The sequence below is a fragment of the Canis lupus genome, chromosome 18 (genome assembly GCF_011100685.1).
Source record: "Canis lupus familiaris isolate Mischka breed German Shepherd chromosome 18, alternate assembly UU_Cfam_GSD_1.0, whole genome shotgun sequence".
Classification (NCBI taxonomy): Eukaryota; Metazoa; Chordata; class Mammalia; order Carnivora; family Canidae; genus Canis; species Canis lupus.
Window position 1 is genome coordinate 30,680,790 of NC_049239.1, and position 27,879 is coordinate 30,708,668.

At 34.3% G+C, this 27,879-nt stretch overlaps 1 pseudogene; it reads right to left on the reverse strand.

Annotated features, from left to right (window-relative positions):
- Positions 1-6,270: 6,270 nt before the first annotated feature.
- LOC111090836 lies at positions 6,271-6,856 on the reverse strand (annotated as a pseudogene).
- Between the last annotated feature and the right edge of the window lie 21,023 nt (positions 6,857-27,879).

The following is a 27,879-nucleotide window of genomic DNA, read 5'->3' on the forward strand; positions in this document are numbered from 1 at the left end:
CCACACACTAATCCCCAGAACTTGTGGATATGTTATGCTGCATGGATTATAGGAGTTAAGGTTACAAATGGAGTTAAGGTTGCTAATCAGTTGAAGTTAAAATAAGGAGAGTATCCTGGGTTATTCAGTGGACTCACCGTAATTACAAGGGTCCTTTGCAAGTGAGAGAAGCAGAAGAGTCTGAATGAGAATAGGAGACAGATGATGGAAACAGAGCATCAGAATGTTTTGATCTGAGAAAGATTCAATCTACCATTTCTGGCTTGAAGATGGAAGAACAAAGGAATATGGGAAACCTCTAGAAGCTGGTAAGGACAGAACAGGATTATCCTCTATAGCCCACAGAGAGGAATGTAGCCATGTTAATCCTTTCATTTTAGCCTGAGGTGATCCATTTCAAACTTCTGTCCTCCAGAACTGTTAGATAATATATTTGCATTGCTTTAAGCTACTAAGTTTGTGGTATAGCAGCAATAGAAAATTAATAGAGGTATCATCTGTCCTAGGTAGACAGAAAGATGAGAGGAAGGGCCTGAACCCCCATTTTGTTTATCAAGCTCTTGCTCTAGAGTGTACTATACCCAGCCCAAAATAAATTTTCAAAGAAGTAGGAGTCATGGTCTCTGCTCTTGAGGAAAAAAGTTTACAAACTAGTCAGATTTTCCAATGGGAAAACACGACCATATGGCAGAGATGTTAGAAGCACAAAATTGTGCCAACAGGATAATCAACCATCATTTACATGGCCAGCCATCCCAGAGAACTGGCAAGCAAGGAGCATCAGTGCAGCAGCTGTTGCCATGGCCCCAAATCCTATGATAGTGACTGAAAAAGAAACAAAACAAATGAGCAAATAGAAACCCTCTGAGATCTTGAACTTGTAAAATTGAGAGGCAGCATGGTGTAATCAAAAGGAGCATAGAGCTACCTTAGACCATCTGGATACTGATCTCAACTCTACTCCACAATAGGCTTGTGACCTTGGGCAAGTTACCCAAGCATCATCTTTTTCCTTATCTCTAAAATGAAGTTGATCCCTTCTAGCTATTCTCTGGGAACTGGCTGAGATCACTTCCAAAATGAGCCAAATATTCCTTCCTTACTATTTTTTATACAAAAAATATAACCAAGGACAATTTTAGTATTAAAGAAATGTTTATGTCTATTATTTACCTAACAATATTAAAAAATATATATTGATTACCTACTTCATGCCAGGCTGTTTCACCACTTTATAAATTTATATATTTATATAATATACACATCAGCACACCGTATAATTAATCTAGAGAATATGTGAATTTATATAAAAATATATAGAGAGAATATATATGGACAGAATATGTTTAATAAAATACCATAAGAGTTTTATAACTAAGCCAGCATATTTTGAAGATTCTAAATACATAATTGGAAGAATTAAATAAATTTTGACATGGTCACAGTATTGGTCAGGGTTCCCCAGTGAAACAACACCAATAGTATATATATATATATACACACACATATATATATATACTCTGTGTGTGTCTCTGTACTTTCATCTCAAATGGTTATGGATGGTGAGAAGTCCCGAGATCTATACTAAGCCAGTTGGATGCCCAGGAGAACCAATGATCTAAATCCAGTCTGAGTTCAAAAGCTTGAGAACCAGGAGAGCCAATGGTATTAAAGTCGAATCTAAAAGCAGTCAGACTAAAGACCCAATAAGGACTTATGTTTTAATTTGAGTCCAAAGGCAGGAAAGGACCAATGTCCTATCTCAAGGCAAGTCAGGCAAGAAAATTCTTTATTACTTGACAGTCCGTTAATGACCAAAAGCTATTGATTTCATGGACATATCTAATGGTCTCAAGAATACTCAGACTAGAACTATTTATGGTACAATAATCTTCTTCCACATTGACCCAAACTCTGGTGGCCAATTATCTATAGTGATGAAAAGCATTTGCTTTATCAGGTGGACCAGATGGTGGGATGAGGGGAAGGGTGGATAGGAGATCCAGTATCTAAACAGTCTATGTCAAAATCACATGTAACTTTATGACTGGACATTTTTCCAGAGAAGACATGCAAATGGCTAACAGACATATGAAAAGATGCTCACCATCACTCACCGTCAGGAAAATGCAAATCAAAACTACATTGAGATACCACTTCACACCATCAGGCTAAAATTAACAATGTAGGAAGCAAAAGGTGTTGGCAAAGATGCAGAGAAGGGAATCCTCTCACACTGTTGGAATGTAAACTGGTGCAGCCACTCAGGAGAACAGTATGGAGGTTCCTCAAATAGTTACAAATACTACTACTCCATGATCCAGCAATTGTACCACTAGGTACTTACCCAAAGGATACAAAAATAGTGATTTGAAGGGATATATGCACCCCAATGTTTATAGCAACTTTATCAACACTAGCCAAATCATGGAAAGAGCCCAAACGTCCATTGACAGATGAACCGATAAGGAAGATGTGCTGTGTGTATATTTAAGTAGTATATGGATTACTCAGCCATCAAAAATTATGAAATGGTGTCATTTGCAATAATGTGGATAGAGCTAGAGAGTATTAAGCTCAGCGAAATGTCAGTCAAAGAAAGGCAAATACCACATGATTTCATTCATATGTGGAATTTGAGAAATAAAGCAGATGAACATGGAGAAAAACAGAATACGTGACAGTGTTTAATAATGCTATTTATTAAAGAATAGTAATCCTTCATGCTTCCAGAAAGAAAAAAGCACTACTACTGAGGAGCCCTTCAGATATGGGGATTTTAAGGACTTGTTATTTTATTTAATTTCTGTAAAAAAAATCTCCTTTTTTTTTACTTCTTGCTTTAGCCAAAGTACACATATAGTTATGGAGTTACATTTTAAAATTGCTATTCAGAAGGCAAGTGAACATATTCTATAATTGATACCTTAAGCTCTATTAAATTTACTTAAACTCTATTAAAAGGCAAGCAACAATGGCTAAGCTATTTTTACTCATTCATGTTGTCAACAATCACTGTCATAATTCAAAAAAAATTTATTTTACCAAAAGTTCATAACATCTTAAGAAATCTTTGAGAATAATAATAAAAAGGAACCAAAGTAATATCTGAATGAGAGTCTCACAGTTTTTCTTAGTTATGTGTATACTATGCACATATACTTACAGAGATACACTAAATATTTATTTTAAAGAGTATTTCCTTTATCTTAAATTTTTTTTTTGTCGGGGGGTTGCCTGGGTGGCTCAATGGCTGAGCATCTGCCTTCAGCTCAGGATGTGATCCTTGGGTTCTGGGATCAAGTCCCACAGGGAGCCTGCTTCTCCCTCTGCCTGTGTTTCTGCCTCTTTCTCTGTGTCTCTCATGAATAAATAAATACAATATTTTTTTGGTACTTGTAAGAGTTGTTATAATTTTTGATAACCTAAAAAAAAATTTTTGATAACCTACATTTGTTTATTATGCAGTATCTTCATTTCTTTTCCTTTCAAGTACATCATTTACAACTTTTAGTATTTTTTAAAGCTATACGTGGGTTTTTATGTTTAATGCTTCTTTTATTCCCCCCATGTTTTTATTTAAATTCCAGTTAGTTAACATACTGTGTAGTATTAGCTTCAGGTGTAGAATTTAGTGTTTCATTTATATGTAACACCCAATGTTCATCATAACAAGTACCCTCCTTAATCCCCATCACCCATTTAGCCCAACTCCCCACCCAAACCCTCAATAACCCTCAGTTTGTTCTCTATAGTTAAGAGTCTGCTTAATGGCTTGCCTTTTAAAAAATGTACTAGTTTATTTAATAATCACAAAATGTCTTATTGATTAAATATATTGCCATATCCAGGTACATTATATATGTATTCTCCATATGACATCCTTTTATTAAAGTTCTTTATAGTGTTTAGCGTATAAGACACTTTGAAAGTGTTTAGTAGTAGTACAGTTAATCCTTATTGGTTTTTTTTTTTTTAGATTTTTTTTTTTATTCATGAGACACAGACAGAGGCAGAGACACAGACAGAGGGAGAATCAGGCTCTCTGTGGGAAACCTAATGTGGATCTCAACCCAGGACCCCGTGAGCTGAAGGCAGATGCTCAACCACTGAACTTCCCAGGCATCCTTAATCCTTCATGCTTTATATCATTTTTTCTAAATAGACATTAAATATTGAATTGATTTATACTAAAGTAGTTTTTTTATATACTAAAGTAGTTTTCCTGCTTCTTTAAAAATGACCCTCCTAGTATGCCCCCCCCCACCTTTTTTTAATGGAGATGACACATCCATTCCTTTCTAGGCATGAACTGCAGCACCAGTGACTCTAGTACGTGTTATTCACAAATACTGTCTTCAACTTCTTTCAGAAATGTGTTAAAAAAGGAAAACATTATATGTTCTCATTCATTTGGGGGAATATAAGTAATAGTGAAAGGGAATAGAAGGGAAGGGAGAAGAAATGGGTAGGAAATATCAGAAAGGGAGACAGAACATAAAGACTTCTAACTCTGGGAAATGAGCTGGGGGTGGTGGAAGGGGAGGAGGGCGGGGGGTGGGGGTGAATGGGTGATGATGGGCACTGAGGGGGGCACTTGATGGGATGAGCACTGGGTGTTATTCTGTATGTTGGCAAATTGAACACCAATAAAAAATAAATTTATTATTAAAAAAAGGAAAGCAGCATCCTATTGGTATAAGGATATTAAAGGGAAACTGTCTTAGTCAAATAGAGGCATTTTTTTGCTTTGGTTTTTAAGTTAGTGTTTGGGATTTTAAGTCTTTATCATCAAAGACAATAACTTCAGAGTTATAAGATTATCAACCTGATTCCAAACCAGACATCATTCAACATTGAATCTTCTAAAAATATATTTTTTCTCATGAGTTTTGGGTATATTACATTGACACAGACAAATCAGACTTACATAATGACAACTAGGAGCTCAAATATTAGAGTCAGTGATTAGATTTAAAAAAAAAGAGTTTCAAGTGGTTAGGGCTACAAATAAGCATAAAGGATGGATATTCATAAAAGTAAAATAATGAATGGGTTTAGATTAGGGATTTGGGATCTTCAGAAGACATTAATCAGGTCAAAAAAGTTTTTGAGATATGCAAGGGATAAACATTAGAATAATTCCTATCTAAAGAGTAGATTTGGATTGCTTCGTATAAATCCCTAAGAAAAAACATTACAAAGTTGCTTTATGCTTTAAATAAGAATAACTCTTTTAGATATTAAAGCAAAGCTTTTGCTTTTAACTTATGAATGAATTATTAAGGCCCCAGACTAAAAGGACTTCAAGAGTCTATTAGAATCCAGGCAAGTTGGCACTGAAAGATTTCTGCTGTCATTCTTCAATAGTGACAACTTAAAGACTGATCACTGCTTTTTGTATCCCTTGACATTTCATATACACTACACTTATCAAATCCATTGCCAAATATTCCTCTTTAAGCTAATTTCCTTTTTCCAAGCATATACAGAAGTATACCACACATAAAGAGAATGTAAAGTCAAATTATCAAAACATGGACACTCTTGAAACCTCAAAACAGGGCAATAAATAAGTCATGGCTAGCATTCCAGATGCACCCAAAACCTGGTCCTACCTCATTCACTACTCCTCCTTTCTCCTATAGTTACTTAATGTCCTAAATGTCAACACTGGAGATTAATTTACCAGTTTTAAATGAATCTTTATATAGAAGGATTCATAGATTTTACATTATGTATATTTATTCATATATTATATATGTTTGTTTTCATTTTTCTTTATTTATCCCATAGTCTTGTACAATTCTTTCACAACTTTTCTGTTATGCTTTTCTCTCAAGCACACGCAAAAAGTCTACTTTGAGGGATATGCATAGGTTCAAATATAGTAGATGGTTCCAAAAGTCCTACATCATTGGTACTAATTTTTTGAGCATTTTCACTAGCCAAAACTTGACGGAGACAAATAATCAGCTATAGAATATTTAACTACTCCTTTTCACTTTAAGTAGCATTACACAAAGTAAGTGAGTGAAAACAGCATAGCAATATTGATAAATAACTCTGTTTCCTCCACAAATGCTACGTATACACTCCTTGCTGAGTAAAACTAAGTCTCTTGGGTCACAGTCTGATGTTCAAATCAATGGAGGCATTCCAGGGTTATCTGTCAGTGTGGATCTTTACCAATTCGTATAATTTTTGTTCGGATCCAACACTTCTGGGTGTGTTTTTTTTTCTTTTTTCCTTTTGAACTACATTAGCTACCTAGGGACTATGGGTGTGAGAATCCATTTCTGGTTTCTGTTTGTTTGCTTCTTTTGTTTGCTCTCCGCTGATGTTCAAGGTAGTTTTTGCAGACCTGGGTGCCTTTCTGCCACCTGTAATTACTTCTACTTGGGGCATGTAAATTACTAAACATTCTGATGTTTGAGATTTTCTAGCATAGCTGCTTTAGGGTTTGACTTCTGCAGGAAGTGCAAGCTGAAATGACTTTCCTTTGGCCGTTATTCACATATAAGTTGACTGCACATGGACATCAATTGCCTTTATCTATAGACAGCAAGATCCAGGATGACCTGGTTATGTCTTTCATCATCTGTCACGGAGAAGTCACCTGGGGGTTCATTTATTTTCAAGGCTTTTCTATCTTCACTGATCAAAGTTCTGGTGATTTCCCTTTCTTCTTTGTGGCACCTAATTTTTCTTGGTCTTTCCATTATTTTTGCATCTGTCTATAAGTTTCCGATGTAGATTCAGTTGTAAACTCAGAGAGGTTATACCAGAATGCTAAGTCTTCTTTGCTTTCATCTGACTTCTTTTGATTGAGTTCTGTTTCTTGTGTTTCTAGCATCTGGTGGTCTTTGTTCTCTAAAGATGATAGGATAGTAGTGATATCTGTGTATCAATGTCTGGCAAAGCCTGGGTAACTTTTTTTTGGTATGTTTTTATGCTATTTTTGAAGTTTCCTCTGAGCCACATGTTTCTGTTTTTGGCACATTTAAGACAATATGCTTTTCCTGCCTAATTATTGACTAATTCTGAAATTCTTGAATCCCTTCTGAGCTCCCTTTATCATCCCACACTTTAGCTACTGAAGAATTGCCACCATCAAACTCCTGTATCATTCAAAGTCAGCATTCCGTTACCCATGCAAAAGAACTCCTTCAGATAGAGGCTGTGCTGTGGCATTTACTGTTGTCCAGCTCTTCAATGAAATTTACAGTGAAGTTAAATTTTGTCGTCCTTCAGATCCTTTCAAATTTTCCATTTTTTCAGAGTTTTTAAAAGCTAAAACAAAATATTCATATTTCTTGAGTTTGGTAACACCTAAAATCTTTCCAGTGGGATTATTCTGAAGGAATAATTTTGAAATCCTGACGCAATTAGTCAACATGATCTCTACTTCTTAATGATGTGAGGGGAGTTCCTCCAGGGGGGAAAGTTACCTAGTCATTCTATTTGGTTCTCTGTCTAATAAGATCTGTGATCCCATCTACAGCACTTTTCTGGTTTGTAGGCCTAGAAAGACCAATTGGGACCTCAAAGACTGTTGGTAGTAATTTTACTTAAATATTTAAGAGTTCTGGTTGTGCCACATCCTTATCAGCATTTTGTATGGCCAATCTTTGTTGTTGTTGTTGTTGTTTTAATTTTAGCCATTCTGGTGGGTGTGCAGTCGTGTATCACTACAATTTTAATTTATACTCCCTTTATGATTACTGATATTGGTCCCCTTTCCTAAGATCATTGGAAACCTGAATGTCGTATTTTGTTTAGTGTCTGTTCAAGTCTCTCAGCCATTGTTCTGTTTCCTTTTTATCCTACAGACTTATAAGGATTCTTTACCAATTCAGGATATGAGCTCATTGTCAACTATTTGTGTGGCAAATGATTTTTTCTACTTTGTTTATTTATCTTATTGTGAAAATTTTCAAGCACATAAGAGAACATTTGCAAGAGAGCCTATGTCTATCATTATCCAGTTTCAAGAAAAATTGCTCCATGGACAAACTAGTTTCATCTCTACTCCATCCACTTTCACCAACAATGGAATTATTTTGCTGTAGAAATTCCATACACAAACACACACACACACACACACACATACACACACATTATCTATCTACCTATCTTGTAAAAATATCAGCTTCCATTTTTGGAAGAGCAGAACTAATTTCCAAAATGTAACTAAAACATCCTTATCAGATAAAAAGTATCTGCTGGAAAATATTTTTAAAATACAGTCTTATTTATTAATATTTCTATTATGAACCATGCTTTTTTTTTCTCTTATTATTTCCATCCTTTGGGACTTAAAATTTTTCTTATAAAATTGTTTTAAAATCTTATTTTTTTTCCCCCTCTTACATTTGAATTTAAAATCAATCTATCCATCTGGGCTTGATCTTCATGGGTCGTAGGGGTCAAGTTACTATTTTTTTTTCATGTATTGGTATCTATAAAGCACCTTGACTTTTTTAATACAGTGCTCTGTATTGTCACATTACTGTATATCAAATTTCTATATGTGAGTGAGTCTATTTCTGAATTTTCTATTCTATTCTGTGTATTTGTCTAACCTAGCAGCAATATTGCATTCTCTTAAATACTACAGCTTTTAAAATAATTACAGCCTTTAAAATAATTCTTGCTAACTAGTATACCAGATAATCCAAAAATGTTCTTCTTAAAGACATCTTATCTATTCCTGGAACTTCATACATCTCAGTACATATTTTATTTTTTTAAATATTTTTTTATTTATTTATTTATGATAGTCACACACAGAGAGAGAGAGAGAGAGGCAGAGACACAGGCAGAGGGAGAAGCAGGCTCCATGCACCGGGAGCCCGACGTGGGATTCGATCCTGGGTCTCCAGGATCGCGCCCTGGGCCAAAGGCAGGCGCCAAACCGCTGCGCCACCCAGGGATCCCAGTATATATTTTAGAATCAATTCATCAACTTTTACAAGTGAAAAACTAAAGGGTTGGGAATCCTTTTTTTTTTTTTTTTTTTTTATTTCTTTATGATAGTCACACAGAGAGAGAGAGAGAGGCAGAGATACAGGCAGAGGGAGAAGCAGGCTCCACGCAGGGAGCCCGACTTGGAACTCGATCCCAGGTCTCCAGGATCACGCCCTGGGCTGAAGGAGGTGCTAAACCGCTGAGCCACCCAGGGATCCTGGGGTTGGGAATTCTTAAGACTGCATTTTATCTATAAATCAATTTGGAAAGAAGTTTAATGACTAATCTTGCAATCCATAAGGTTGTAATATTTCCTATTTATCCATCTATCTTCTTTAATTATTCTCAATATTTTTCCCCAATCAGATGTCTTATGCAATGTTTGTTAGATTTATTCCTACCTGCATGACATATTTTGGTGTTTTTATAAATGGTTTTATATATGATTTTTATTTGCCTTGTTGTTACATGAAAGTGCTGGATTTTTTTTTTTCACTACAGTTTGTTTTAAACAACTCAAAGTTGTTTCTTTTCTCTCATTTTAAAAAATATTTTATTTATTTGAGAAAAAAGAGAGAGGGAGATAGTACAAGCAGGCAAAGGGGCAGAGGGAGAAACAGACTCCCCACTCAGCAGGGGCTTGATCCCAAGATTCTGATGTTTAACCAACTGAGCCACCCAGGCACCCCTTTTCATTACCTGTGTATTGTTCTACCTTCCCAAACTCACTTATAAATTTGCATATGCAGATTTTTTTTAGATTTTCTATGTATTCCACATGTTCAGTCATATAATCTGTAAAACACCTATTTTTTTTTCTTGAATGTTTTAGCTTATATTTATTTTTTCCTGGATCAGGCAGTATTGAAAGGAAGGATTATTTACTCTATCAGAAGCAGATGTAATAGATGAATTTCTCTTTCACAAAAACACTTCAAACTTCTAACCCAACTTTCTATCAAGAGAAGCATTTACAAATTTTTGCTTTTCTTTAATCAATTTTTAAAAAACTAATTTATAAATTTATGTTATAAAATAGGTCCCACAGGCAGCCCGGGTGGCTCAGTGGTTTAGCACTGCCTTCAGCCCCGGGTGTGACCCTGGAGACCCAGGATTGAGTCCCACATTGGGCTCCCTGCATGGAGCCTGCTTCTCCCTCTGCCTGTGTCTCTGCCTCTCTCTCTGTGTCTCTCATGAATAAATAAATAAAATCTTAAAAAAATAAAAATAAAATAGGTCACCCAATTATATAAATATAATATTAAATTTTATATATTATTATATATTAAATATATTTATATTACATAAATAAAATGTTATAAAATAGAACATCCCCTAATGGTGTTCAATTAATATAGTTTTCTGTACTGAGATACTAAGCATCTACCCCTCTATGTTCTCATTGTTTGACTGTCTCTCTTCTACCTATCAGCCATTCAGTCTGTAAATAGTTGAATCAAAAACAATCACAAGAAATAGTTAACCCTCCCAGAGTACTTTCTACATAGAATATATGACCATCCCAAAGATATTTATATATATAATATATATATATATGATATTATAGGTAATTTCACAGGATGCTTTATTTATTTGTTTCTTTGTGCTTCATAATTTTGCATCTAGTAACTAACCAATAATCTAAATCAAGGACTAGCAAACTATATGGTCCAAGAGTCAAATCTGGTCACAAACTAAGAATTTTTTTACATTATTAAAGTATTCATTTTAAATAACTATATATATATATATATATATATATATATATATATATATAGTCCTTGACCCTCAAATAAAGCTATATTTAATTCACTATCAGACAAGATTAAGTAAACACAACAAAACAAATCAAGACACTTAAGTGTTTCCACTTAATTGGAAGCCAGCAAATAGAAGGAATAGAGCTTTATAAAAGTGTGAAAAGATTTGGGTTTTCAGTCGGTAAAACTTCTGGTAGTATTCTGAGTATCAGAAACCCAAATTTATGGACTTAATTATATCCCACCCAAATTCAAACACTGAACTTCTAATCTAGTACCTTAGAAGGGACTACATTTGGAGATAGGGCCTCGAGATGTGATTACATTGAAATTCGACCATTAGGTGGGTTCTAATACAATTTGGCTATTGTCCTTATAGGAAGAAGAAATCAGGGCACAAAGAGAATCATACCAGGGATGTGCAAACACAGAAGAGAGACTATGTGAGGACATAATGAGAAGGTGAGAATTTGCAAGTCAAGGAGAGAACCCTAAGGAGACATCAAATCTGCCAAAACCTTGATCTTGGATTTCTAGCTTTCAGAACTGTGAGAAATTAAATTTCTGTTGTTTAAGACATCCTGTCTCTGGCACTTGGTTATGGTAGCCCTAGCAAATTAATACAAGAAATTAAAAAACAAACAAACAAACAAACAAACAAACAAAAAAACAAAAAACACCTCCAACCAATGATCTCTGGTCCTCTGGGAACAAAAGTATGATTTTCAAGAAAACATCCAAATGCTTCCATCAAAACATAATGCTTATCATGTCATGAAGTGAATAATCTTGCACATAACCTTATTTGTTTCTCTTCTACTTTTCCCTTATTCTGTAAGCACTCTTTTAATATTACCTAAATTTGAACCTGCTAGCAGAAGAGATGGGTAATAGATTTTCTAGCATCTATGATTCTGATAAGTACAAAAAAAGAAGTTAAACAAACAAGAGGGAATTAATTATTGTGGAGAGCAAAATAAGTTGAGGTACTTTCTCCTACAATCATCTGTACTGGGTCTAACTGTAATTGACTCTTAAGCAATACAAGACCAATATTGTGCTTTCATCACGCATGATTTAACAGTCTCTTATACTTGGATGTGCTCATTTTCTCTCTGCAGAAAGAAACATAAAGTCTGATTAGTCACTATATTTATCTTTTTGATACCAATTTATATTGATTCACTTATAATTCCCTTCAGATATATTGAAATGAAATATTTTCAAATTCTATTTTTAGTTAAGGAGTGTTAGCTAGCAGACCAGTGTATCTCTTTGAACATTAAACAGATTAGACAAATTATCTACTTGAGGGCAATGGGAAGCCTCAGAGATAACTAAAGGGCTTGGGACACTAGAGTGGGAAAAATCTCAGAAACTCAGAATCTCTCAGGGGTGAGCAGTCCACAGCACATTTGACCCTGAGGACACTTGTTGGAACTGGGCTTGGACAAAATTCTGAGAACTATGTGTAAAACCTGAAGAAAATTACCAAGGAATTATGAGGGCAGAGAAGCCAGAAGAATTTTTTTCAATAAATTTGGAGTAATTTCAATTACGTGACAAGTATCCAGTTTAGGATGTTTATCAAATGTAAATAAAATTTACTGATTTAGAACTTAGGATCCATTAGGAAGAAGAACCCTGACAAACATATCAGACTTTTAGTTGTAAATCCTGGAATGTCAGAGCAATTCAGAAGCAAACTGAGTAAACTGAGCCTGACCAGAGCTATACCCTAATCTGATTTAGCATAGCTCCTGCTTGAACTGTCCACTACTACATTTAGCCAGTGACCAGTAAGATGAATTCTTTTTAGAGGAGTTAAATCATCTGGAGTGATGATCCTTTTCACACTCAACATCTGAAGTTCCTTTTAAAATCATTATGTTTAAAAACAAAATAAAATGAATACCTTGACCAAAAGTGAAAAGTAAAAAAAAAAAAAAAAAAAAAAAAAATCAAAAAAGGAGGGAAAATAGAAAGTGCCCTAAAAAGGATCCAGATATTGAGTGAACTGACAAGGATTTTAGACATTTAGGGTTATTATGTTTAAGAAATAGAGGAAAATATGGAGAAAAGAGATGCTAACTGAAGACTCTTACAAGAGGATTGGAATCTATAAAATTAGATTAAACAAGAATGCAAGAAATTGGAAAGTACAATATTTGAACTCAGAAACTTATCTGATGGGTTAGACACAGCAGAATTTATTATAGGCTGCCACTGAATCTTGTTTATAGTCAACCAACAGACAAATTACTAAAGCCATTGACAGCTAACATACTGAAACTAGACTATCTGATAAATGTGCCCACATTGATTAATTTGGTCCAATTCAATGTGAAGTCTCTTAATCCCTGATATAAACCCTTAAAATTTATCCAATCAATCTCTAAAAATATTCTCCAGATTTCTGTCTCTCCTTCTCTGTCTCTCTGTCTCTGTCTCCCTCTATATGTATATATGCATATGTGTGTGTGTGTGTGTGTACACACACATAGCACAATCTTTCAATTCCTTCAGTGTGCATGCTATATTCACCTATACCAGACTTTGTTCTTATCTGCACGACCCATTCTGATTGCTGCTGTCCAACTCTGGTTATGTGTGTAGATTTGGTTGTGGATCTTGTGAAGAAAAGTATGTTCTTGAAAAGTTGATGCCCCAGATGAAAATATTATGGTCTCTACAAACATAGAAACTCAAAGATATAATGAAAGGCTGCCCAGCCAGTAAGGAAGTCTTAAAGTATTTGTGAGTTTATGAGTTTTCATTCATCTGCATTCTCTCAAATATCCCCATCACCAGGTCCTGAATTCCACTCTCACTTTCACACATCATCCTTAGTGAAGTTATGCATTTAACTTATGTTTTAATTTAATCAACAGAACTATTTGCTGATGGCTTACAGATAATTGACACTGTTTCAAGGTAAGCAGTTATTTTAGAGTACTTTTTTTAAGTTTGCTGGTTCTCTAATGGGGATGGAGCGAAGATTTTTAAGCTCTAAAATTGTTATCTTATATCTACCTTTGGTGAAGTCAGAGGCAGCCATTCAGTCTGCTGTCATTTGGTCTAATTTCTAACCTAAAATTCTGTTGGATCAGCACCTTGGTCTCCCAAACTTCAATAGGTATGCTATTCTAAACAACTATGCGTTACAAGTTACTTTATGCTTATTGCATAGTAATTATTACTAGTATCACATGTTCTCATTAATTATAAAACTAATCTCAGATTCCCAGTACTAAGAATAAATTTTCTAAAACCATTTCTAGTAGCAAATATCATATCAGTCTTTAATCTAGAAAACAGAACAAATATATATAACAGCTTTAATAAGGTGAATTAAAAACTTAAAAAAAAAACTTTGGAAAACATGACTGAGTAAAGGTTTCTAGAGCTATTACCGGAGCTAAGGAAATTATTAAGTGCAGAAAACGCAGGATATTGACTTTTTAAAAAATGTAAGGTAATTATTTTGAATGTTATGAATGTTCAAAAGAAAGGATAAATCAACAATGGATAAAATAGATAAAATAGAAAACTAAGCTTTGGCTGAAAGCAAACTAGCGGTAGTCAAAAGTGCTTTTACCAACACAATTATTCAATCAACTGAAAATGAAAAACCTGAAATGTCACTGTACAGTTATTGACAGAACAATGTGATTAGATACCACAAAAGAACATAAGTTCCTTTAACATAGAATACAAGAATTGTAACTGTTTCTAGACAGCTGCATATATCAGGAAACACAATGATAATTTCAGTCAGAGCAGTATACTTTCTTGGCCATCAAATGTCCACAAAGACACTCAGCTGAATTAATTAATCACCACCAGATTTAATTAAGAGTCCTGTTTTAATGCTTTATGCAGGTATCTATGATATCAAATAAAAATACTAAAAGAATATTAAGGAAAATATGTACAATAAGATAAGGAGGATCACGATAATAAAGAGAAGCACTTTATAACGATAAAAGGATCAATTTACAAAGACTATTTAACAATCTTACATGTATGCACCTAGTAACAAGTTTCAAAATACATGAAGCAAAACTGACAAAACTATGATGAGAAATAGAACCACAGCTGGCAATTTTAACATCTGCCTCCATTCACTGATAGAGCGAATTGTACGTGCACAGACCATTTGTAAGAATATACAATACTTGAAAAACTACCAAGTAACTTGAGGTAACTGATACCTAAAATGTCATAGTAATTTATCTTTTCAAGTGCATATGAACATTCAACAGGGTAGATCCTATTGTGAGACATCAAACAAGTTTCAAAATATTGAAATGCTTGAAATAACACACAGCATATTCTACAAGTACAGCCTTGATAACTAAACCACACAGAAACTGTAAAAGAAAGCCAAAGACTAATATTCCTCAAGAAATTAGATACAAAATTCTTTTGTAAAAATGTAATCATCTCTATATAAAAATGAGTGTTTCGTGACTAATAGGGATATGTTCTTGATATGCAAAATTGATTTTAAATCCACATGTCAACCTGTGTGGTTTATCATATCAAAAATATAGAGGAGAAACAGTATATGATCTTTTAAAAGATGTAGAAAATGTTTTTGACAAAAGGACCACTCAGTATTAAGATGTCTATTATTTCTAAATCGATCTATAGATCCAATATAAATTGCATGAACACGTGTTACGTGATAGAAATATAGTCTTGGTCTCTGTCCCCAAGTCACTGATGCAGTCTCCCAGACTGTAATTGTAATTTCCTGAATGATAGGGGTGCCTTGGATTGTTGACATAAAGTTCCTGAAATCCTTCTGATTTCCTGATGATAGGAGTATCTTTTGTTTTAATGAGGGATCTCCCGGTGGGCTCTGGATGGAGGCTGATCACCAGAACGACCACGTCATTATTAGAACCTTGGAAATTGCATCTCTACCCCTCATCCTCCAGGAAGAAGAAAAGACTGGAGGTTGAATTAATAACTGACCAAGCCCACAGGCTGAAACCTCCATAAAAATCAATAAATTATAGGGTTTGGAAGTTTCTGGTTTAATACCAGGAAGGTGGCACATCCCAGCTTCACAGGGACTAAAGATTCTGCACCTGGAATCCTTCTAGATTTCTCCCTATGTACTTCATCTGGCTATTCCCCTGTATCCTTTGTTATATCTTTTATTATAATAAACTGGTAAACAGAAGTGTCTCCCTGAGTACTATGGGCCAAGAAATAGTGTTATATATATATATATATATATATATATATATATATATATATATATATTCCATAGAGATTGGCATCCTATTTTTTTTAACATGGCGAAAACTCTGTACTACCAGGGCAGAGAGTATACAAGAAATCTCTGTACCTTTCTCTTAATGTTATTGTAAACTTACACCCATTCTAAAAAAAAAAATCTTAAAAGTATCCCTCTGTAGAGGCTCCTGGATGGCTCAGTTGTCCACCTTCAGCTCAGATCATGATCTCAGGGTCCTGGGATGGAGCCCCACGTCAGGCTCCCAGCTCAGTGGGAAGTCTGTTCTCCCTCTCCTTCTCTCCACTCTTGCTCTCTCTCTCAAGTAAATAAATAAAAATCTAAAAAAAAACCCTCTGGGAAAAAAAAAAAACCCTCTGTAATAGCCAAAACAATTTTGCAAAGGAAACAGATGCAAATAACTTAAACTACTAGATTTCAAGATTTACTAGAAAGCTACGGTAATAAAGTGTGAATTTAAAAAATATATATAGTGTGATAATTACCTAGGGATGGACGTATAGGTCAGTGGAATAGATTTTAAAGTATCTAGAAATCAATTCACACATATACGCTAAATTCATTTCTGGCAAATATTTCAAAGGGGATAGGATAGGTTTTGTTCTTTTGTTGTTGTTGTATTTTGTGAACAAGCAATGCTATAGAAAGAATAGTGAAGAAAGTGTTACTCGAGGTAAAGGTAGATACATTAAATAATGTAATAGAATGGATAGTGACACAGAGTTCTACACACAGATGGCCCGTAAGCAATGGTGCCTAGATAACTCAAACCAAATTATATTATTTAGTATAGTATAGTATAGTATAGTATAGTATAGTATGGTATGGTATGGTATAGCATATCCAGAAATTAATACAAAATGAATCATGGACCTAAACATAAAATACTAAAGTGATATGATTTTTGCAAAAAATAAAATCTGAAAAATATATCTATAAATTTGGGAGACACAAGACTGATTAAAGAACATAACACAACAAACATAAAAATAACAAAAATAATGTGGATTCATCAGAATAAAACTCAGGTCTTTATAGGACGTGATGAATAAAATATCATGAATAAAATGCTATTAATAAAATGGAAAGACAAACCACAAAAATACATATGCATATATGATAGATACATGACAAAGGTACATTCATAATATGTAAGAAAAGAACTTTAAAGAATTAATAATAAGAAGAGAATAATAAAAATGGTTACAGGATTTTAAAATATAAGAATATCAAAGAAGTCATGAAAAGATGCTAAACATCATTAACTATCAAGAAGATGGTATTAGAAGCCCCAAAAAAGAAGAACACTTACATAAAAGAAAAGATAAAAATCTTTTTTTAGGTTGTTAATATTAAATTTAGACAAGGTCATTGAACAACTAGATGTTTTATTCTTTGCCAGTGGGAATGTACAATTGTATAATCATTTTCAAGGTTTACCAGTTTCCTTTAGATTAATTATACATTTATCAAAGACCCAACAATTTCACTCCCAGGTATACCCAAGGAGAAAAGAAAAATATGTGCATAAAAAGAGTTGTTCTTAAATGTTCACAGCAGCTTTATTCTTAGTAGATCCAAACTGAAGGTGCTCAATGTCTACCAAAAATAAATAGGTAAGCAAATCAGTAGGTACATTCATACAATGGGTACTACCCAGCTACTAAAAAGGATAACCAACTAATTACATAAAAAGAGTTGTCGGACAAAAGAAGTGACGCATAAAATAGTACATGTCGTGTGAGTGTATTTGTATAAAATTCAGTATAAGGCAAAATCAATGTATCAGTAGAAATCAGAATGCTAGTTTCCTATGTGGCGGGGATGAAAAGGGATTCATACATAAAGGGTTATTCTTAGATCATGGGCATGTTCTATTTCAAGGTAGGAGGACAGAGAGTCACCCCTGGGAATAATTATCAGAAACTTAACAAACATATACTAAAAATTAAAAGGATTTTATTTTATGTAAATCATCTCTCAATTAAGTTGTTATAAATAGCCAGAAGAAACTGATATGTAAGTTATGATCTATTAATCCCAAGACCTATAATAGAAGAGTATTGAAGTCTGTGAACTGTAACAGAACTAAAAGCTCAATACTGGGATTAGCACAACTTGTATTTGGTCAATTGATTTCAAAAGGGGCCAAAATATGCTACCACTAAAAACAATGCACATATACTTCAAATATCTTGTTACTTAAAATACATAAAGAGTTTTCATTAGACAGTATTTTTTATTGTTGTGACAAGACCTTTCTGATGCACATGGTACTTCTGACTTAAGTTTTATTTCCCTTTCTTGCATGGCATAAATTTATAATGTATCATAAGATTATGAATTTCAATTTTTTCAAAAGGTAGTAAGAATTTAGGGATGTTGGAAACTATGGACAGAATTATTCCAAATATTTACATTATTTTCCTTCAGTGTTTTATTTTTACTTCACTCATGCCTAATTTGTGTTTTTTTTTTTAAAGCCCTTTGCTTTTTCTTGGTTTTTATAGAAACAACAGAAACCAAAGCTCTTGACACATATAACTCAACATTGTGAATAATGGTTTCTTAATTAATTATAATAAAAAGCACAATGGACATTAACTTGTTTAGAAATAAATGAAGTTCTTTTTTTTTGGAGGAAAAAAGTACATACATGTATTAGAATTGCAGTTTTCATACATTTTGGTCTCAAGATCCAGTACAGTCTTAAAATTGATTAAGAATCTCAAAGAGAAAAAACAAACAAAGAATCTCAAAGAGAAAAAAAAAAAAAAAAGAATCCCAAAGAGCTTGTTTTATTTGATTATATCTACCAATATTACCTGTATTTAATCAAAACTGAGAATTTTTGAAATACTAATTGATCTATCTAAAATAATAATGAATTCATGATTAATACAAATAACTTATTAAAGCTACTTGCATATTTAAAACAAAAATAATTAGTGAGAAGAGAGGTATTCCTTTTTTTAAATTTTTTTTTTAAATTAAATTCAATTAGCCATGTATCATCATTAGCTGTAAATGTAGAGTTCAGGTATGCATCAGTTGTATATAACACCCAGTGCTCATCACATCATGGGCCCTCCTCTATGTTCATCCCCCCAGTTACCCATCCCTACATCCACCTCCCCTCCAGAACCCCTCAGTTTGTTTCTCATAGTTAAGAGTCTCATATGGTTTGTCTCCCTTTCTGATTTTTTTCTCAGTTTTCCCTCCCTTCCCCTATGATCCTCTGTGCTGTTTCTCATATTCCACATATGAATGAAACCATGTAATAATTGTTTTCTCTGATTGACTTATTTCACTCAGCATAATACCCTCCAATTCCATCCATGTTAATGTAAATGGTAAGATTTCATCCTTTTTGGTGGCTGAGTAATATTCCATCATATATATAGACCACATCTTCTTTATCCCTTCATTGGTTAATGGGCATCTCAGCTCTTTCCACAGTTTGGCTATAGTGGGCATTGCTGTTATAAACATTGGGGTGCAGGTGCCCCTTCCGATCACTACATTTGTGTCTTTGGGGTAAATCCCCAGTAGTGTGATTGCTGGGTCATTGGGTAGCTCTAGTTTTAACTTCTTGAGAAACCTCCACACTGTTTTCCAGAGTGGCTGCACCAGCTTGCATTCCCACCAACAGTGGAAGAGGGTTCCACTTTCTCTGCATCTTTGCCAACACTCATTGTTTCCTGACTTGTTAATTTTAGACATTATCAGTGGTGTGAGGTCGTATCTCATTGTGGTTTTGATTTGTATTTCCCTGATGGCCAGTGATGCGGAGCACTTTTTCATGTGTCTGTTGGTTGTTTGTATGTCTTCTTGGGAGAAATGTCTGTTTATGTCTTCTGCCCATTTCTTGACTGGATTATCTGGTCTTTGGATATTGAGTTTGACAAGTTCTTTATAGATTTGGGATACTAGCCCTTTATCTGATAAGACATTTATAAGTATTTTCTCCCATGCTCTAAGGTGTCTTTTGGTTTTGTCAACTATTTCCCTGTGCTGTGCAGAAACTTTTTATCTTGATGAAGTCTCAAGGGTTCATTTTTGCTTTTGTTTCCTTTCCCTTTGGGGACATGTCTAGTAAGATATTGCTGCAGCCAAGGTCAAAGAGGTTGCTGCCTGTGTTCTCCTCTACGATTTTGATGGATTCCTGTCTCACATTTAGGTCTTTCATCCATTTTGAATTTATTTTTGTGAGATAAGAAAATGATCTAGTCTTATTTTTCTACACGTGGCTATCCAATTTTCCCAACGCCATTTGTTGAAGAGATTCTTTTTTTTTCCCCCCATTGGATATTCTTCCCGCCTTTGTCAAAAATTAGTTGACCTGGGGATCCCTGGGTGGCTCAGCAGTTTAGCGCCTGCCTTCGGCCCAGGGCCTGTTCCTGGGGTCCTGGGATTGAGTCCCGTGTCGGGCTCCCTGCATGGAGCCTGCTTCTCCCTCTGCCTGTTTCTCTGCCTCTCTCTCTCTCTGTCTCTCATGAATGAATAAATAAAATCTTAAAAAAAAAATTAGTTGACCCTAGAATTAAGGATCCATTTCTGGGTTCTCTTTTCTGTTCCATTGATCTATGTATCTGTTTTTGTGCCAGGACCACACTGTCCTGATGATTGCAGCTTTGTAATACAGCTTGAAGTCTAGAATTGTTATGAGAGAGGCATTCTTTTATTTCTTTTTATCTTTCTCACAAATTTCTTTAAGGACCTACTTAACAGAAGATAGCTAGACTGTCATATTTGCCTATGCATGCAATCTGTTTTATTGTGCTACTTTGGTTGAGGTTATAAAAAACAAAAATTCAGCTTTACATAACAGAAATACAGTTGGAAAGTACTTAGAAACCTGTTAATATAATTTTGGATATCGTTTTTCATGTTATAAGAGAACACATCACCAAGGGATAGTTTCTATCACCAAGGGATAATTTCTATCCCTTGGTGATAGTTTCTAAAGTTAGCTTCAGTGTGGAATCTCAGTTCACATCAATGAACTTTTCTTACTACATAACATTAAAATCTATCAAACAGGGATGCCTGGGTGGCTCCACGGTTGAGTGTCTGCCTTGGGCTCAGGGAGAGATCTCGGGATCCAGGATCAAGTCCCACGTTGGGCTCACTGTATGGAGCTTGCTTCTCCCTCTCCCTGGTTCTCTGCCTCTCTCTCTCTCTGTCCCTCATGAATAAATAAATGAAATCTTTTAAAAAATCTATTAAACAGACCTCTTACTCCTGATTGGATTTGTACCAACTTGAATTCATCAATTGAAAAATATTGTTTCGTTAAGTAATGCAGAACGTTCAGATGTTGATCTAATATAAAATACTGCATTTGTTTAAAAGCCCACAGATCTTGTCAGACACATATTTAATTGAGTTGTCAATCTCATGGAAGATATAGGTCTTCCAAAATCCTAATTCTCACTTGAAATGATCAAATTCTATCATTAATAGCAAATTGTCTACTTTTCCTTACAGTGATGAGTCTACATTGTTTCTTCTGTGAGCAAAGTCCACAAGTGCCTGTCTTAATATCATATTGAGTGTCAGACACTCTTTCAAGTAAAAATGGTGTTGTGTTGTGTGGGAAAAAAAAAAAAAAAAGCAGCTAATTGAGCGTAAATCAACCAACTACTCAAGCTTTCTTTTTTGACAACAATTTACTCTGGTTTGCAGGTTAAGTGTTTCCTATTTTGTAACACAGAATGTGAAGCAAAAGTGTACTAAGGGATGGAAGTTTAATAAAGTTAATATTGTTCATTATTTCATCGAGGACATTCTTGTGTATAACTGGCATTGTTTTTATTGTCAGTGTGTCATGGTGAAGGACACAATTATTACCTAATACAGTTTGGTGTCATTGCCTTGATTCTTTCTGTGGCACTAAAAATTTTATTGCACTTGCTTTTGTAATACCAGTATAAGTGCCAATACAGTGGAAAAAAAGCCATTTGTGTCTTAGTATTATTATCAAAATAGAGGCATGTGTCTCTGCCTCTCTGTGTGTGTCTCTCATGAATAAATAAATAAAAATCTTAAAAAGTGGTTAAATATTAAAAAATAAATAAAATAAAGGGTAATCAACATGTAACTTGCCTTAAACTCTTATTTTTCAGCTAGACTTGGGTTAATAGAGTCTCTCCTACTTACATGAGTAATATAGAAAAAGCACACTTTCTTCCTAAGTGTGATTATTTACATATTCATTATTGATTTTCTGTATCATTTGTATAACATTTTAAAGGATGACGATTATTAACCTCACTCCCCAGATTAAGAAATCAAGGCCATATTTGGTGGAGACATAGTAGACTTCAGTTCATATGACTAGAATATTTTTGAAAATGTTTTAGTCTCACATGGAAATCAAAATTCAGGAAATATATTGTCATAAGTCTATTTTCACTAGGAAATATACTATCTACATTTTTCAACTCATTAACCTTTACTGATCAACACTGATGTAAAATATCCAAGAGACCTCAATTCAAACACCTAACTCCAGCACACTGAGGGAAATTATAGTTAATCCTAGTCGATGTAGCAGCATTAGCCTTTTTTTAAGATAACCAACTCAAATTCAGTCTTTGAAATGGCATTTTCTCCTGAAAAATCTATAAAGACCAAAGAAGAAAGCTTTGGAAAGTATTTTTCTTTACTTTTTAATGTAATGTAACCAATTCTGTTAGTTTCTTTAATGTAGTTTTCTCCAATACCATGTGTTACTTTATTAATCTCATTGTTTAGTATTCTAAACCAATATTCTATTATTAGGTTTGTTTGTCTGCTCTGGTGCCTGCTTTGGGTAGAAAATTAGTTTTTGAACAAACTCAATATATCTGGAGAAAAATTAAATGTAATGAATTGCCCACTGGGTTATTCTTGCAGAATTTTATTTTCCTGCAGATGAACTTTTCAAGTGTCAATGCCTTAAACTGAGGTTGAATCACAACCTCTCAACTGGAAAGTGATAGTTCAGAGAGATGTAAGTGCCCCTTCAATGGTTAGGATTTTGGCATTTTATTTTGTCCTGTGTTATATTCTGAAATGCAAACATAGGATGGGAAACTAATAGTTTAGTTTGTAAAGAGAAGAAACTTTTTCATTATGCTCATGACGCCTGAACTACTGCCCCTCAAAATCAATCACATGGGCTGTATAACATCCTGTGAAGAAAACAGCCAACTTGCTTGTCTGAACATCTCATTTCATAATTGTTGTCTTGGCAGCCACTGAAGCAGCCCACACCCTTTATATGTAGAGTCACCCTTGAATTAAAGCGTAATCAGAACACTGGCATTCGTGTGAACATTAAGTTGCTCTAAAATTCAGAATCTCCACACAACTTTTTAGAAACAAATTGTTCTTTAATGTACTGAGAATGGCATGTTTTCAATTATATAAAGAAAATTAGACCACTTACAAGCCCTTTTTGTTGACTCGTCTTAGTTACTTCGAAGGGCCAGTCCCAACGTGCTTCAAGTTGTGTCTTCATCTTCTTTTTCTTCCCATTTCATTTTACCTAATAAGTTTTGTTTTGTTTTGTTGTTAGTAGAAAGAATGTTCCCTCACTTTTCTCCATGTCTCCACTGTCTCCTTCTCTGAAGCATTGGAAGCCACACCTGGACGGCAGGTTGGATAAAGACTTACGATCTCACCATTAACCAAGGTAAAGTTTTGAACTATGAAGTGAAAGAGGCCAAGTCGCAAAGCAACAGCTGCCAATTACACCAGAGAAGTGGCAACTGGATGATCATGCACTGTGTGCTCTGCTCATGTGCAGCAACCATTGAGGATACATTGACCAGCCCTAAAGTATAAAAACGGACAATTGACAGAAGCTAGACTGCTGTCTGTGTCAGTGGTTTTCATCTACAATAACAACCCCATCAAAATTCAATGTCAATTCTTAACATTTTACTAGGAAATTAGATTGAAGACCAGGTAATTTGTTCCAATAAATCGGAAATTGTAACAGTGCCATCAATTTTTTTCCACTTCTCTTGGATTCATTCTGCTTTGTTATTTTTTCTGCTTTGTTATTCCAGAATTTAAATCCTTTGTTCCTTTTTAAAATTGTTTCATTCACATATTTGTTATTTTTCAAATGTATCAGACACTAAAACCTATAAGAACAGGCACCTGCCTTCAAAGGGTTTTAACCTAATCAGGCAATCCACAGACTGTATAAGGATGATATGAAAATGCAATTGTGCAAATGGCATCTTTTTGATAATTTTTGTCAGATGTGATCCTTAGTACATCATGTCTATATGAATTTACCTAATTAGCTTGTGTGGGATAAAGAAATGAAATTTCTAAAGCATCAGTGTCAATACATCCACAATATAGATTTAACCCCCTGAGAGTGCTCTCAGTTTTTCAAAATCTTCTGAAATGCACCCTTTTAAAAGTCACTCAATCTTGCTAGCCCCACCTCCATCACCTGAAAGAAATACAGGGAGCAAATTATTGAACAATCTCCTTGACAGTTCCGTATATTTCCAATGAATGGATGCTTCCAAGTCCCATTGTTTGCCATCTCCACAGACAAGACTCAGTTAATGAAATGGCTAATTAGATTTCTGTAATCCTGTAGTCATTGTGTCTGAGGTGACATTTTGTCGGCATTTCTCTTGTGGCTCCTTCAGTGTGATAGGGAACATTTTCCCTTAGCCAACTTGGCTTTTGTTATTTTGCTGGAATGGCAGTTCCCCTGGTTGGTGTAATGAAATCATTGCCCTCCCAAATACAGCTCTGCCACTCAGCATTTAAATAGAAAAGAATAGGAAAATGATCATCTGATTAGTCAAACAGGCCCGTGTTCAAAATCCATTTCCAAAATCAAATAATAGAATTGGACTGGGTTCAGAGTGGAGGAATGACTTCAGTATTATTACATACCATAGTACATATTCATTGACCAGCAGAATGCAGAAGGGTAAAAGTTCTAAATTCTTATTCTTATGATACATAAGAACTAAGTTATTCAAAAAAGTGGGAGTAGGGGGACTATTTTAGGCAACTCTTTAGACCCCAGTGATGGTATTATAGCCAAGAAGTGAAAAATCAAGACCGGAGCACAGTTCAAGTACCAAATAAAAAATATTTAAAATATTGGTATGATAAGTAGGATTATAATTTTGAACTTGATGATTATTAAATAGAAAAAAGATCAAAGGTACTTTATGTATTTGAATTTCAATTCATGTAAGCTTATTTTCTATAAATTCTACTAATTTCTGTTTTGAACTACTTCTCTATCAGGGTGGCAGAAATTTGTTATTAATCATTTTGACAGTAATTCCTACACTTTTCCAGGAGATTTTATCTAAGTTTATACTTTTTAACTTGATTTGGGGTTATGGGGTTGGGTATCATTCTCAAAGCTAGAGAATAACTCAGATTTTCAGCAAGATATCTTTAATTCATCCATACTTCAGGCATAGGTCCACATAGGTCATATCTGAGATATTTCTTCAGGTCCAATGATGTCTTCTGCTATTTCTGTGTTGTTCAGATGCATGGGGGTCATCTATTTACCTCTAACCAGGAATAGAAAATACCTTTGATTATAAGAAAACATATCTACCTAAATAGATATACAACAGAGTGCTTTCCCATCCAGATGTTTAACTGGATCTATGCCACATACTTTCCTTGATACAATAAATGAAGAATAACAAAAACTGTGAGGTATAAGAAAAGAGGACAGTGAGAGAAAGGAAATAGTAGAAAAGATTGATGAGAACAATAAAAGTTCCCACAAATGAGAGGATTTTTTTTTCCTATGGTCTCAGCAAATTTGTGTGATAACTTAATATTGCTTCATCTTGCGTTGAAAAAACTTCTTTCCCTAGAATTTCTATCCTAGAATCTTTCTGGAAGTGCTCTAAGAGATAGTACTTCACAAAAGTTGGAGGAGGGAGGGAAAGAAATGAATATGTTATACCACACACACACTTTCTCCCCCCTTTCCACTCAAACACTAATCTAGGTGTTCCTTTGAAGGGGTTTTGCATATGTAATTAAAATCTATAATCATTTAACTAATATAACACCTCATGTTAACTATACTATAGTATAATTACATTATATAAGTATATATAATTATATATATTTAATTATTTATATATATGATTATTTAAATATTTAATTATTATATATATGTAATTATATAATTACATTATTATAATTATATAATTATAATTAATATAATTCTAACTATAGAATTAATATTAAAAAAAAAACAAGAAAAAAACCCATAATCAATTGACATTAAATTAGAGAGATTATTCTGGATGGAAATGACTGAATCAGAAGTTTTCAAAAGAGGGCTTAAGCATTCCCTAGGGAGAAAGAGAGACTTTTACTTATGAAGCAGAATCAGGATGGATGGATGGATGGATGGATGGATGGAAGGAAGGATAGAAGTATGGATGGGTACATAGAGATAGAGATATGGGATATATATACATACACACACATACATATCAATTCTACTTCTCTGGTTGAACCCTGACAAATACAATCTATTCAATAAACACATTTTTCATCCAACCAATTGATTTTAAACCCTCACTTCTAAAAGTCAGCCAATATATATATATATATATATATATATATATATATATATATATCCATCCCTGGGACACTTAGATGGCTCGGTGGTTGAGTGTCTACCTTCAGCTCAGGTCAGGTCGTAATCCTGGAATCCCGGGATCGAGTCCCACATGGGTCTCCCTGCAGGGAGCCCACTTCTCTCTCTGCTTATGTCTCTAGCTCTCTCTCTCTCTCTGTCTTTCATGAATAAATAAATCTTTCAAAAAATATGTCCCTGAATTCCAACTAGTCAACAACATTGCTAAATACCATGCTTTCCTGAATTTTTGTATAAGATAGTCTGCTCTGCTCAGAAAGACTGTCCCTGACCAGAATAACTCTCCCTTATTAATAAGTGAACAATAAAATCATCTTAGCCTTTTTAGTTCAGATAGAGTGTTGGTTTCATCATCCTTTAAATCCTACTATACATATATTTGGGTTCTCCAAAGAAACAAAGCCAGATATATCTATATATCTCCATCTATAGATAGATACATTTTTCTTCCACATTTCCATTTAGTCTCTATTTCCATCTCAACAAATGATTTATATTCCAGCCTGAAGGTATAAGTAATTGGTAATAATGAAGACTTGATCATAAACATAATATCTTCCCTAATATTACTTGTATCTTCTGTATTTATTTCATATGAAAAAATATATATGGGAATTTATTTATATTTCATATGAAAAAAATATATATAATTTATTATAGGGATTGGCTCGTGTGATAATCAGAGTCCCACTGATCTGCAAGCTGGAGAAGGAAGAAAGCCAGTGGTGTAATTTAATCCAGGGCCAAAGGCCTGAGAACCAGAGAAGTCAATGATATAGCTCCCAGATGGAGTCCAAAGTCCCAAGAATCAGGAGTCCTAGAGTGTTCGTCCAAGGCCAAGTCTTTAAGCCCAAGAACCAGAAGCATTGATGTCTGAATCCAAGAGAAGATAGATATCCCAGCTCAAGCAGAGAGCAAACTTGCCTTTTCTCTGTGTTTTTGTTCAATGTAGGGCCTCAGGTGATTGGATGATGCCAACTCCCACTGATGAGGATGATCTCATTTATTCAGTTTACAAATTTAAATGCTAATCTCTTCCAGAGACACCCTCACAGACACACCCACAAATAATGTTTGCCAGCTATCTGGTCATATGTTAGGTCAGTCAAGTTGACACAAAAAAACTGATAGACACATGTCGTCCCCTAGTCTACCCCATGTATCTCCTTAAATCATACTTAATCTTCAAATAAATACAATAACAGGGT